Source organism: Pteropus alecto, unplaced genomic scaffold (genome assembly GCF_000325575.1).
Source record: "Pteropus alecto unplaced genomic scaffold, ASM32557v1 scaffold841, whole genome shotgun sequence".
Taxonomy (NCBI): Eukaryota; Metazoa; Chordata; class Mammalia; order Chiroptera; family Pteropodidae; genus Pteropus; species Pteropus alecto.
Genome location: NW_006430465.1, coordinates 24,621 through 36,179, shown reverse-complemented (window position 1 = coordinate 36,179; position 11,559 = coordinate 24,621).

Below are 11,559 nucleotides of genomic sequence, written 5' to 3'. Positions count from 1 at the left end.
CCCCCGCTCTGTCTGCTCTGCCGCCCTCTGGCCCCTCGGTGTCGAGCGAGCATCCCGTGCTGCTTTCCTCCCTCCAGTTCTGACACAGCCATCTCCTCTCTGGCCTGCGCTGAGCCGCCCCGAGGAGTCGCTGTCCCGTCTCTGGCGCCAGCTTCTCGAAGCGTCTGTGAGTGGCTGGCGTTTTCCGCTAGTGGACTCATCACGAATGGGCTGTGGAGATGTGTTTCCTGGATTCTTGAAAGCTCGAAACAGGTGTTTGGCAGCGTTTGTTCTTTTTTAAGCACTTCATTTTTTTATTGAGAGGTGACTGACAGGTGACATCATGTAAGTGTAAGGTGTCCACGTCTCACGCGATACATTATGCACTGCCACACGAGCGCCCCCTCGGAGTTGGCTCACGCGTGTATGCGTCACGTCCTCGTCACTCCTCTGGGGGCAGAGCGTCCGATGCCGTCTCGTGCCCCTCGGCACCGGCACCCCCGGGTCGTGGTCTGTAATCACGCCGCACGGCACCGCCGCTTCCCGCCCCGGCCTGGGACCCGCGCTCTGCTCTCTGCTCCTACGAGTTCAGACTCCACACACGAGGGACGTCGCGCAGTATTTGCCATTCCCTATCTGACTTATCTCGCTCAGGGTCCATCCCTGTTGTCACCATGGCAGGCCGTCCTCCTTTGCTGTGGCCGACAATGCTCGATTGTGATCTCCTTCATCCGCTTGTCGGCGGACAGACATGGAGGTGGTTTCCACGTCTTCAGCAGCCTTCAACTCGAAGGGCGGATCGGGTGTTTATAAGCCCCTGGATTCCCACCGTGCTCTCCCCAAGGACCCTGCAGGAGATGGTGCCGCGTGTGACGAGTCCAAGACCAGTCCGCTTCCCCCTTACTGATGATTCGGTATTTCTGAGTGCTGCCCAGGTTAATTCTTTCCAAAATTAACTGCTCAAAGTAATAGGTTAGAAAAAGTATTTCAGCATGGAATTCACAGAGCTCCGTGCTGGCGTGGCATGACCCCGTCCGCACGCTGACCGAGAGAGCCGACGCGGCGTGGCTCCCAGACGCGAATGCCCCGCTTCATTCTCCCCCAGAAAGGGGTGCCGCGCGCGCCCCCGCTGCTTCGCCCGTCTGCGCATGCGTCACCTCACCTGGTCGGCCTGTGCCCATGCTCCTGCCTGCGTTTTCTAGGTGTCTGTGTTGTGCTGTCAACTTGTCTTCACGAAGGTTTTATTTTTTCAAACGAATTCTTCCGTTTCTTCGGCCAGAGGACGTTCCAGCTCCCCTGTGAACCCCGACCTCGTGCCCCGAGCACGTGCACCCGGGCTTGGCGCTTTCCCTTCGCGAATCCCACTGCGTCGCTGACATTCGTTTGATTCGTGCCGGTCCTTGCGAGCGGGGGCGGAACTCTGAGCGCTCATCTCCAGAAAGCTCGTTTCTGCCGCCCCCGGGCTTGCTGCCGTGGTTTCCGCCGCGTCCGCCGCTTCCTCCCCTGTGGCCTCTGTGTGATGCCATCTGCTTTCCGGCGCCTCGATTTGGATTCCGTGGCTCGTATAAGCCTCCCAGTTCCGTTAACACGGACATTTCTATGAAAAACGTTCCTCATGTTCCTTTTGCATGAAGTCTGGGACGATAAGGGGGGAGCCGCTGCGTGGGCAGCTGTGCCTGGGGGAGGAGGGGTCGGGTGCAGGGGGCGCTGGGGGTTTCCACCGCACCAAGCCGTCTTGGTGACTCAGCCCGCTCTCTCGCCCTCTGCGGCCTGCTCTGCACCCCGGAGGTGACCCGCACGCCCTGCTCATCCTGGGGGCACGCTGCCTCCCGTGACGGCTGGGTGCGAGGACCCCCAGGCCGGGGCAGCTCTGCGGGGTCCTTCCAGCTCCGGCGGTCCTGGTCCACACTGACTCTCGCCCCACCCCCTGCAGGTGCAGCCCCAGGGGGAGCCTGGCACTGAGCCAGCCGCAGCCCGGGACTCCCCGCTGCTCCTTCAGGCTCGTACGGGATGGCCCCGGGGATGGCAGTGCGGGTCCCCTGAGCTCGGTCCTGCTCTCGTCGATAGCCTTTATCAAACTGTCCCCAACATTTGCGCCCGTGGTCACCCTTTCCCGCCAGCCTTGGGGTTAATTCGATGACCTTCCTAGTATTTCGTTTGCCCTCCTCTGTGGCCACTTCGGCCGTGCTCCTTCTGTGACTGCTCTAGAGATTACGATCCGCCTCCTCCACCCAGCCTGGAGGCCCGGAGCCACCCGCTGCCACGTGCGCACGTCCCCCGCACGCGCCCCGCACGCCTGCCGGCGGCTCCCGGCCCGCGCTGAGCGCTTGCGTCTTTTGTGTTGGGGTCTTTCCATTTTTATCTTTGTCAGTTGAAGTTTATCTTTGTTCAAATGAATAATTTTATCTTCAATAGTCATGGTATATATATTGACTATATGTATATGTATGTACGTATATCCACATATATACGTACTAGAGGCTGCCGAAAATGAAGTTGCATTTTATTATAATTAAATGCCAACATGTGTGCGCACACATTCCTCAGCAAGGAAGGACAAGTCTGTGCGTGCGACAGCGCATCCGAATGCCCGTCCTGCGGGGCATAACGTTTTTGGATCCTGTTTCTCTCCAACGGCGTTTCGTAGTCACTGGTCAACGTTTCTTTCTGTTTCGAGAAATCAGGCCAGATTGGTTCCCATCTTATAAACGAGCTGGCCTCCTTGCTTAAGGGCCCATCTGCCTGTTTTGAAGTCAAGTGGCTCTAATAAAATATATTAGAATCGACTGCTCTGAGACATTTTTTTCTGGGAATTTAAAGAAATTTCTGGAACGTTGGTCCTGGATTCCTGGCTCCCTGCCCTGGCAGCCGGCCGGTGGCGTGAGGTGAGCCCGTCTGAGTCTGCGGTCTGCCGTCCTCTGCAGGTGGGCAAGGCGGCCGCCCACCTCCAGGCGTTGCACGCGCATCTCGGGATGGGCAGGCGGCAGGTGGCAAACCACACTCTGGACGCCCCACCTGCTGACCCCACTTACGGCCCACTGGCCAGACATGGGTCGTGCGGCCACCCTTAGCCGTGTGGGAAGGATGCAGGGATGATGGGTACTGGGTGGCACTTGGGTGGTCTGCCCCAGACTGATGGAGCAGGAGCTGTGGCCCCCAATTCAAAACGGCCCAGAGCTGACCTCGCTGGCGAGGGGAGCGGGAGTCGGGTGGATGCAGGGCGAGGAGGGAGGACCTGGGGGCGGGGAGGGAGAAAGGGCAGGGTCGAGGCCGTGGCGCCTGGGCAGGGAGCTGGAAAGAGCACAGGGCGTAGTTGGGACGCTGCAAACTGTGCTGGTGGCGGTGGCGGTGGCGGCGGAAGCCGAGGAGCCCAGACGCCCAGACGTCGGCCTGGGAAAGGCGGCTGGAGGGGAGAAGCGTGGTCTTGTGAGAGAGTGCCAGGCCCCAGGGTGCTCACGCAGGTGGCAGGTGGCAGGGAGAGGGTCACCCTTCCACAGGTGAGGGGTGGGTGTGGGAGCAGGGAGTGTGCATGTGTGTCTGTGTGAGTGCCTGAGTGTGTGTGCCTGTGTGAGTGTGCATGTGTGTGAGTGTGCACACTCTGAGGCTGAGTTCCAGGGCGGGCTGGGTTCTGGGGGTGGGGGGACAGGCAGCAGGCTCCGCCCAGGCTCTGGGGTGGGTGTGGGGGTCACAGCAAGGGACATGTGGGCCAGCTGGCGGTGCGGTCTGGGAGGAGCTCGTGGGGCCGTGGTGGTGGGGTCTGGGGTCTGAGTGACAGCCTCGCCTTCTGGTGGCTGTGGGACCCCCTGATGGCCAGGGGCGGGGTGGGGGGTTGGTGCCGAAGCCACCCTCCTCCTGACAGTGTCCGATGTCAGGGACGGTGTCTCTGTGCTGTGTTCCCTCACCACCCTCCATCCCGGAACTGCTGCGTCTGAACCTCGACCAGGTTGTGTGCACTGAGCCTCGGGGTGCTGGTCTTAGGGACCTGGGGACAGGGGCTTCTGTCTCAGCTCGGGAGGGGAGCACTGCCCCGTGGTGTCCACAGAGCCTCGCCTGGCACCCCTCCGCCGCCTGGCACCGTGACTGGCTGAAGCTGGTCCCTGCGCCCCAGTGCGGGTCTCCAGGGGCCTCAGACTGCGGGTCCTCCGTGGAGTGTCCCGTCCCCACGAGCCCAAGTCCTGCGTGCTCCTCCTCTCAAGCTGCAGCCACGAGTGCCGCCTCCTCCAGGACAGCGCTTTGATTGATCTCAGCCCCGGGCCCGCCTCGTGCCACGACTGCGTGTCGCCCATCCTTGCACTGGAGTGAATGAGGAAATATGCCGGGGACGCATGTGGGGCGCCGGCCTTGGCCTTGCCTGTGTGGAGGAGGGGCGGGCCGGAAGGGGGCCTGGCCTGGAGCTTATCTGCTTCCTGCGTGCAGGGCAGCCAGGCGGCCGCAGTGCCCTCCCCATGCCCTGCGGGCCGCGGGAAAACAGGCCGCCTGGGGCTCGGCTGTCCTTTAGGACCCCTGCCCCACAGGTGACGAGCGCTGGCCCAGTGGGATCCTGCACGAAGCACCTTTGGCCGGGAAGAAAACCCGGTGAGTGCTGCCCCGAGCCCCTGGCGGGGGGCAGACCTCTGGAGACGGGCACCTGTGAAGGGGTGGGCTGGGCTTCGGGGGTCAAGCTGTGGACCAGGCCTCCCAGGTCCCTGCGTGGCCAGGTCCCCCGATGTGGCCCAGCTGCCTGGTGGGCTGGCCCCCCATGGGTGGCTGGGGGCCCCTTTCTGGTGGTCTGGGTGTCGCCGCAGTGAGCTCTGAGCCGGGTGGCCTGCCTGCTGACCGTCACCTTGTGTGCTGGCTGCCCGGCCAGGCTTTCGGAACGCGCCCGAGGCCCGGCGAGCTCCAGCCCCATTGACAGACAGCGGCCAGGGGTCTGCGGTCCTGCTGGACGCTTTGGGCCAGCCGGGCTCTGGGTCTCCTGGTGTTGGCTCTGGGTGACGTCCGTGGGGGTGACGCCTGCTGGCCCCTGGCTCCGGAGCGGCGGAGGCAGGAGCGGGCGCTCACCTCCGGGGTCAGCTCTGGCCGGGGCCCTGGGGCTGCAGGAGCACGAGGATGGGGCAGGGACCCAGGGACCGGCCCAGCGCCCCCGTCCTCACCATGGAGGGGGATACCAAGGGGCATCCGGGGGCCCAGCCCGGGCCTGTGGAGCTGAGCGCCTCTCTGACCTCTGCCCCGGGCTGGGTCCCCAGCGGCCTTGGGGACAGTTTTAGTCACAGCCTGTGCTGCAGTGGTAGTTCCAGCTATACCCACTGTGACTCGAGCCCGCTCAGAATCCCCGGCCGGGCTGGCCTGGGGCCCTGAGGGGACCAGCCTCCGGGCTGGAGCAGCTGGCGCGGGGTCCGCACGGCCACGGGCAGGTTTCACGAGCGGCGTGTGGCACCGTGAGCACCAGCGTAGCTACTCCCACCCTGCTGCACGCCCGCACAAATTCTGTCCAGGACGCTGGGCGGGGTGGGGGGCCCCCCAGGCTGCGCCGCGCCCCAGGAATGCAGGGACGGCATGTGGGGGTGGGTCCCGGCCAGGATGGCCGGCGTCGTCCCTCAGACCCTGGGTGCGGGCTCAGCTGCCGGCCCACTTGCGAGCGGGGGTTTCTGGCCTGGCGAGTGTCACTGTGGTACCAGCTCGAGCTATACCACGGTGACACAGGCGGGTCCAGAAACCCCAGGCCCATTGGCCCAGTGCCCCCAGGGGTCTTGGGTGGGTCTCCCTCCCCAGACACTCCTGAGCGCTGGCAGCTGCATCCTGGGAGTGGGGCGGGTGTGCGGGAAGGGCCCACGGTGTGTGGGCGCGAGGCAGAGCTGCCGGGAGCGGAGCGGCTGGAGCCCAGGTCTGGTGTCCTGCTGTCACCGTGGGGCGGTGGGCGGGGGCATCCTGAGGGCTTTCAGGTCTGGCCCGAGCCACGGTGGGGGCACTCCCACCGCGAGAGGGTCCCGTGCAGGATGTCCGAGGGCTGGGGGCAGGGAGGGCGGGGTGGGGCATACCTGGCCGCCCCAGTCCCTCCCTGGCACACGGCGCTGGCCGCACGGGCTCTGCCGCTGCCCGGGTGCTGGGTCAGGGACACTGGGGCTTGGAGCCGGGCTGGCGGCGTGGCGGGCCGGTTATGGGGCCCTGGGGCTCAGCTCAGCCTGGGTCGGGTTGGCCCCCCAACGTCTCTGCACTCACAGCCGGAGCCTCCCACCCAACCCAGCGAGGGGTCCTGGGCACCCTGTCCCTGTCACTGGGAAAGGATGGAGCGGGCGGGAGCGAAGGGGTGAGGACCCCCCTGTCCGCGGGCCCGGCCTGCGTCGTGTGTGCCGGGAGTTCCATCCTCCCCTCTGGCCTCTGGCCAGGGCACAGGCAGTTACGGGTCGAGGTAACTGCGGGGTGTCAGCGGTCTGGTCAAGGAGGGCACATCTTTCCCTGCTCGGGGTGCTCGCACGGGACTCTGGCACGGGGGCGGGCAGCCTCCCAGCCTGCAGCCTCCCTGCATCTGCTCAGGAGTCGACCGCGAGGTCACCAGCGTCCTGCGACGGCAGGAGAGGCCCAGGCCCAGCAGCGGCCCCTGGTTTTGAGCATGGGCCAAGTCACTGTGGAGCTACTCCAGGAGTACCCACAGTGACAGAGGCCAGAACAAGATGGCCCGTCCCAGGGCCTGAGGTTGGGGGACATGGTTCATAGCACCCCGCCCTGTCCTGGCTGGGGTCATGGCCCCTTTAGCTGTCCTGGTCCTCGGAGGGACGAGCCAAGGGAGGCGGCACCTCAGAGAGCTGAGCTGCAGACAGGGCTGGGGATAGGGCTCCGATGAGGGGCCTGGGCCCCTCGGGGTTCACCTGCAGATCCACCTCCGGGACTGGTCCAGCGCCTGGTGCAGGGGGTGCTGGGGCACACTCCGGCCTGGGCTCCCCCGGACTCGGCTCCCCTGGACTCCCGGCCCCCCTCTTGGCTGGTGGGTGGGGTGGGCCTGCTCCGTGCCTCAGCCCCTCTACCGTGGCGGGTGCTGAAGGGGCCTCTGCACGTGAGGTGACAAGAGGGTGGGGGCTTAACGTGCGGGGGGCCCGAGGGGCCCGGCCCCTCTGCTCGCGGCCCCAGCTCGCTCCTGGCTGGTGGTCAGGGGCCCCGTGCTGACCTGGCCCCTCAACCTGAGCCCGTGCGGGCCGGCCTGTGCCTCCTGGTTTCTGCCCCTCCAGGCCCTGCCCTGCCCTCCGTCACGCCAGGCGCTGCCCGTCCCCAACGTCTCGTGATTTCTGTGTCATCGTCTTGACCCAGTCGGCCCTGGGCCCCCTCCAGGACACAGATCTCCTGCCTGGGGGTGCCCAGCCCTCCAGGGCCCCAGCCTCAAAGGAGCGAGCTGCCAGGCCTGTGGTCCCAGGGGCCTGAGGGTGTGGGTGGAGCACAGGGCAGTGCCACGGTGGCTGGTTGTGGCTATGAGCAGTGTCACTGTGGTCGCCGTAGTCATATAGACCACAGTCTGACGCCCTGTGACAATAACTGGGGCCTGGGACCCGGAGGCCTTAGCACCAGGGGCCACCAGGGCTGCCAAGGGACTCAGATGCGCGTCCTGTTGCTGGGACAGGTCTGCGGCCCCCCTGGTGGGCGGGACGAGCTTGGGAAGCCTGGGCCCGCTCAAGGCTGTTGCCCTGTCTGGGGCGGAGGAGCTGGGCAGGCTGGACACGGAAGCACAGGGTCAGCAGCAGGCTGGGAGGCACCCGCACTCACGGGCCCAGCCCTGTCCCCGCTCCCATCAGCCTCCCTGAGGGTGCCTGGGGGGCCTGCCTGTCGGGGCTTGACCTCTGCCAGCCTGTCCGGTGTGGGCTCTGTCCTCCCTGGTTCTGGCCGGCGTCAAGCTTCTGCAGCTCGCCGCCTTAGGCATGTGGCTGTGGGGGTTAGCGAGGCCTGCTCAGTGCCCTTTGAAGCTCCCGACTGCAGGTGGCTGTTATGCCCTTGGGCCGAGCTGGCCGGGAGTGGCCCTGGAGGCCAAGGGGGCTAGGACCCTTGGGAGCAGCCTCTCCCGGCCTGAGGGTTTTTGGTGCTGGGTCTGTCACTGTGGTGCTATAACCGTAGTTACACAGTGGGAGGGGCCTTGACAAAAAGCCCCTGCATGTGGCATGGGGCCCCTCCCTGCCCGAGGCTCCCGGCCCACATGTCCATGGCGGTGTCCTCACGGCCGTGCCTTCTGCTGCACCTGCCACCCCCTCTTCCCCCACACCCCCGAGCTTGTGCCTCTGCGGCGCTGCTGTGGTAACCGCCATGCCCATGGGGACGTGGTCTGTTCAAAATCCCGCAGCTGCCACAGGGCCTCACGGAGGGCAGGGCCGGGGTTTTTGATGGGCGCCGTGGCGCTGTGGCTATAGTAACAAGTTGAACCCAAGCAATAGTAGTTACACAGTGACACAGACCCGCCCCTATTCCCCACGCGGGGCCTCCCGGTGCGGGAGGCTGGGAGCCAGGGCCGCGCTGCGGCCGGAGGCAGAGCCCCAGGCAGGCTGTGCGCAGGTCCAGGGTGACCGGACACCTCACCCTGCAGGTGGACGTGACCATGTCCAGCTCTGTCCTGAGGCTCTGCATCAGGGCACGGCCATCTCGGGCTGATGTCTGTGCTCATTTTGGAGCTCAGCCCCAGCGCAGCGGCCACCACGGCGCCTTCGGTCTCCTGGGGCCAGCGGCACCTCCCAGCTGGGGAGGCCAGAGGTGGGAGCAGTTGGACGCCCTCCTGCTGCCGCAGGCCCTGGGGCTTCGCTGTCCTGTGGGGGCTTCGGAACGGACAGCATGGCCCGTGCGCCGCCTGGACACCTGCCCCCGGCCCCTGCCTCCAGCTCCGCCCTGGCCAGCCATCTTCCCCGTCCACCCGTGGAGTGGCACTGTCTTCTCTAAGCCTGCCTCGAATTGCATGGCCCTGGTGACGAAGGCCACGGCGACTCTCCCCTCCCAGGGTGCAGCCCGTCCCCGGATGCAGCTTTGGTCCTATGTCTCCAGCAGGAGTTGGAGCACATGCAGGAGAGGGCCCAGGTGCAGGGGAAGGGCCCAGGTGCAGGGGAAGGGCCCAGGTGCAGGTAGGGGCCCAGGTGCAAGGGAGAGGCCCAGGTGCAGGGGAGAGGCCCAGGTGCAGGGGAGAGGCCCAGGTGCAGGGGAGAGGCCCAGGTGCAGGGGGTACACGGGGCCTCTCATCCCGGCCTACACCCCTGTGGCCCTGCCCACCTGGAGTGCTCGCTGGCTGTGGCAGCACAGGGCCCCGCCCCGCTGAGGACACACACCCTCCTGCGCCCTCGGGCGCTGACTGTGTGTGACAACGGGGAGACCAGTTACCCCTACACAGTGGAGGTCCTACTGCACCTGGACACCTGTCTGTCTCGTCCCGCCTGAGCACAGCGCCGGCCTGTCTGGGGGCTCCCCGGGCCGGCGTTGGTTCTTCTGTCCTCCAAGCCCCGTGAGACTCTGCAGTCGAGGGTAGCCCTCTGCTGGGACCCTGCCCTGCTGGCCCGTCCTCGTCCCCGCAGGTCTTCAGGTCCACGTGGCTGTCCCTCGGTGGGGGGTCCTCTGTACCCCCACCTGTGTGGGTGCCAGCCCTCTTCAGTCCCAGGGCGGGGACTGCCCTGGGACGCTGGCCCATGTCCCACGGGGGCAGGGGCTGCAGGCCTCAGGACCTGGTGCAGTCCCCAGCGCTGTCAGGTATAACCGTTAAAAACACATTTACAGAGATCTGCAGGGTCTCGCGCAGGGCCAGGCCTGCAGGGGTGGGTGCTCGGAGGGCGAGGTGTCCACGAGAAGGTGGCGCCTCCTTCCTCGTGTTCTCACAACCGGCCTCCTGGGCCCCCAGCGGTGGCCGTTCCGGTCACGCTCCTAAGTCCTCGTCCCTCCCGAGGGCCCTGCCGCCCGCCCGTCTGCATGGGGCCCAGCCTGCTTCATCCTGCCGCACCCAGCGGGCGGCCCTCTGACTCGGGGACAGGTGTGCTGGTCAAGGGCAGTGCGTTCGCCCTCCCAGCCCCACCGCCCGGACGCTGCAGGCAGCACCGCCCCCCGCAAGCATGTGGGGTGGGGATTTTGGGCGGCGCCGTGTCACTGTGGTAGGAACAGTAAGCTTCACCGTAATCATCTACCTCACAGTAGTCTCACGGTGACACGCACCCCCACAAGATCCCCCATCTCCTGCACTGGCCCGTGTCCTCCTGCGCTGGCCACGGTGACCCCACGGTGGATGTCCTGTTTCTGGGGGGATCCCGCTCTAAGCTTGGGGTGAGTGCAGCAGCCTGACCCAAATCTCCACTGGCCTGGGTGTGGGGGGGCCATGGTGACCGAGCACCCGCAGTCTCTGCGCGTTTGCCGGTGGCCGTCTGCCTCTCCTCTGCTCTCGGGCCCCGTCACACCTCCCTGTCCTGTCTGCCTCCCTGTCCCGTCCGGCATGGCCAGTGGGAGTCTGACACCCTGCGCCCTTCCTGACCTTACATCTGCGAAGTTGCCATGGTGGCTTGTGTCCTCAGTCGACAGAGATCCGGGGACTGGGGACTGGGGACGGACCCTGACAGGCCCCCCATCCGTGGACACCTGGCACACTCCCCCTCTCTTTGGGCACCAGGTGCTTCGTGCAGCCCAGCTTTCCTGGGCATCACCATTCCCAGCGCAGGAGAGGGATGCATGTCCTTCCCAGAGACTCAAGTCCCCGTCACCACCCGGAACCTCCTGTCCAGACGGCCTCCGCCTTCTCCGGAGCTGGAGTGTGGCTGCGGGCGCGGTCGGGCAGGCGTCGGCCTGGGGGCCTTGGAGGTCAGACGTCCAGTGGGCGGCTCCAGATCTGTGGTGACGGTGACGCAGGCAGCGGCTCTGGATGTCTGAGTGCAGGGCTCTGCCCTCCCCCAAGTGGTGACTGTGGCTGCTGCACCCGCCTGTGGAGCTGGTCTGATCCTCGGCAGCTGTAGTTCAGGTCAGCATAGCCTGGTGTCGGCTGGAGCGGGGAGGGGACCGGCTTCACCGTGGGCTCCAGGAGCAGGGGAGAGAGGTCCACCTGGGGGACGGAGGACAGGGTGGGAGGGTGAGCGGGCTCCACGGGGTCAGGACAGGAGGTCCGGGTAGAGGCCCCAGGCTGTTGGTCTTGGTCCGCTGGTCGGACTTGTCCCCTGCAGACCCTGGGCCGAGGCCCCACCCTCCTGGCGACCCCCTCCCAGAGGAAGGAGCCTCAGGCCCTCGGGGCTCCGGGTGGTGGGAGTCGGGGACACGGGGCTCAGCCCACATTCCTCAGGCAAAGCTCCACGCAGAGGGCCGGGCGGGGCCGGCGCTGGCCGGCAGCCTCGGGCTGGCATTTCGGGGTTGCTGGGGTCCCAGGGCAGGGCCGTCTTGGGGACGTGGCCGCGTCTCAGCGCCCGGGTTTGGATGGAGTCACGCAGCGGTGTCGGTGGCACACGGGCACGGAGAGGCCTCAGGTCTGGCCCTCAGGGGTCCTTGTGGGGAGGACGCTGGACGGGGGCAGGGCCTCGGCGGGGTCTGCTCACGGGCCCCTCCCGCTTCTGGGGGAAAGCTGTCAGCAGGACCGACGGCCACACGTGTGCGGTCGTTGAAGCTCGACCGATGCGTGCC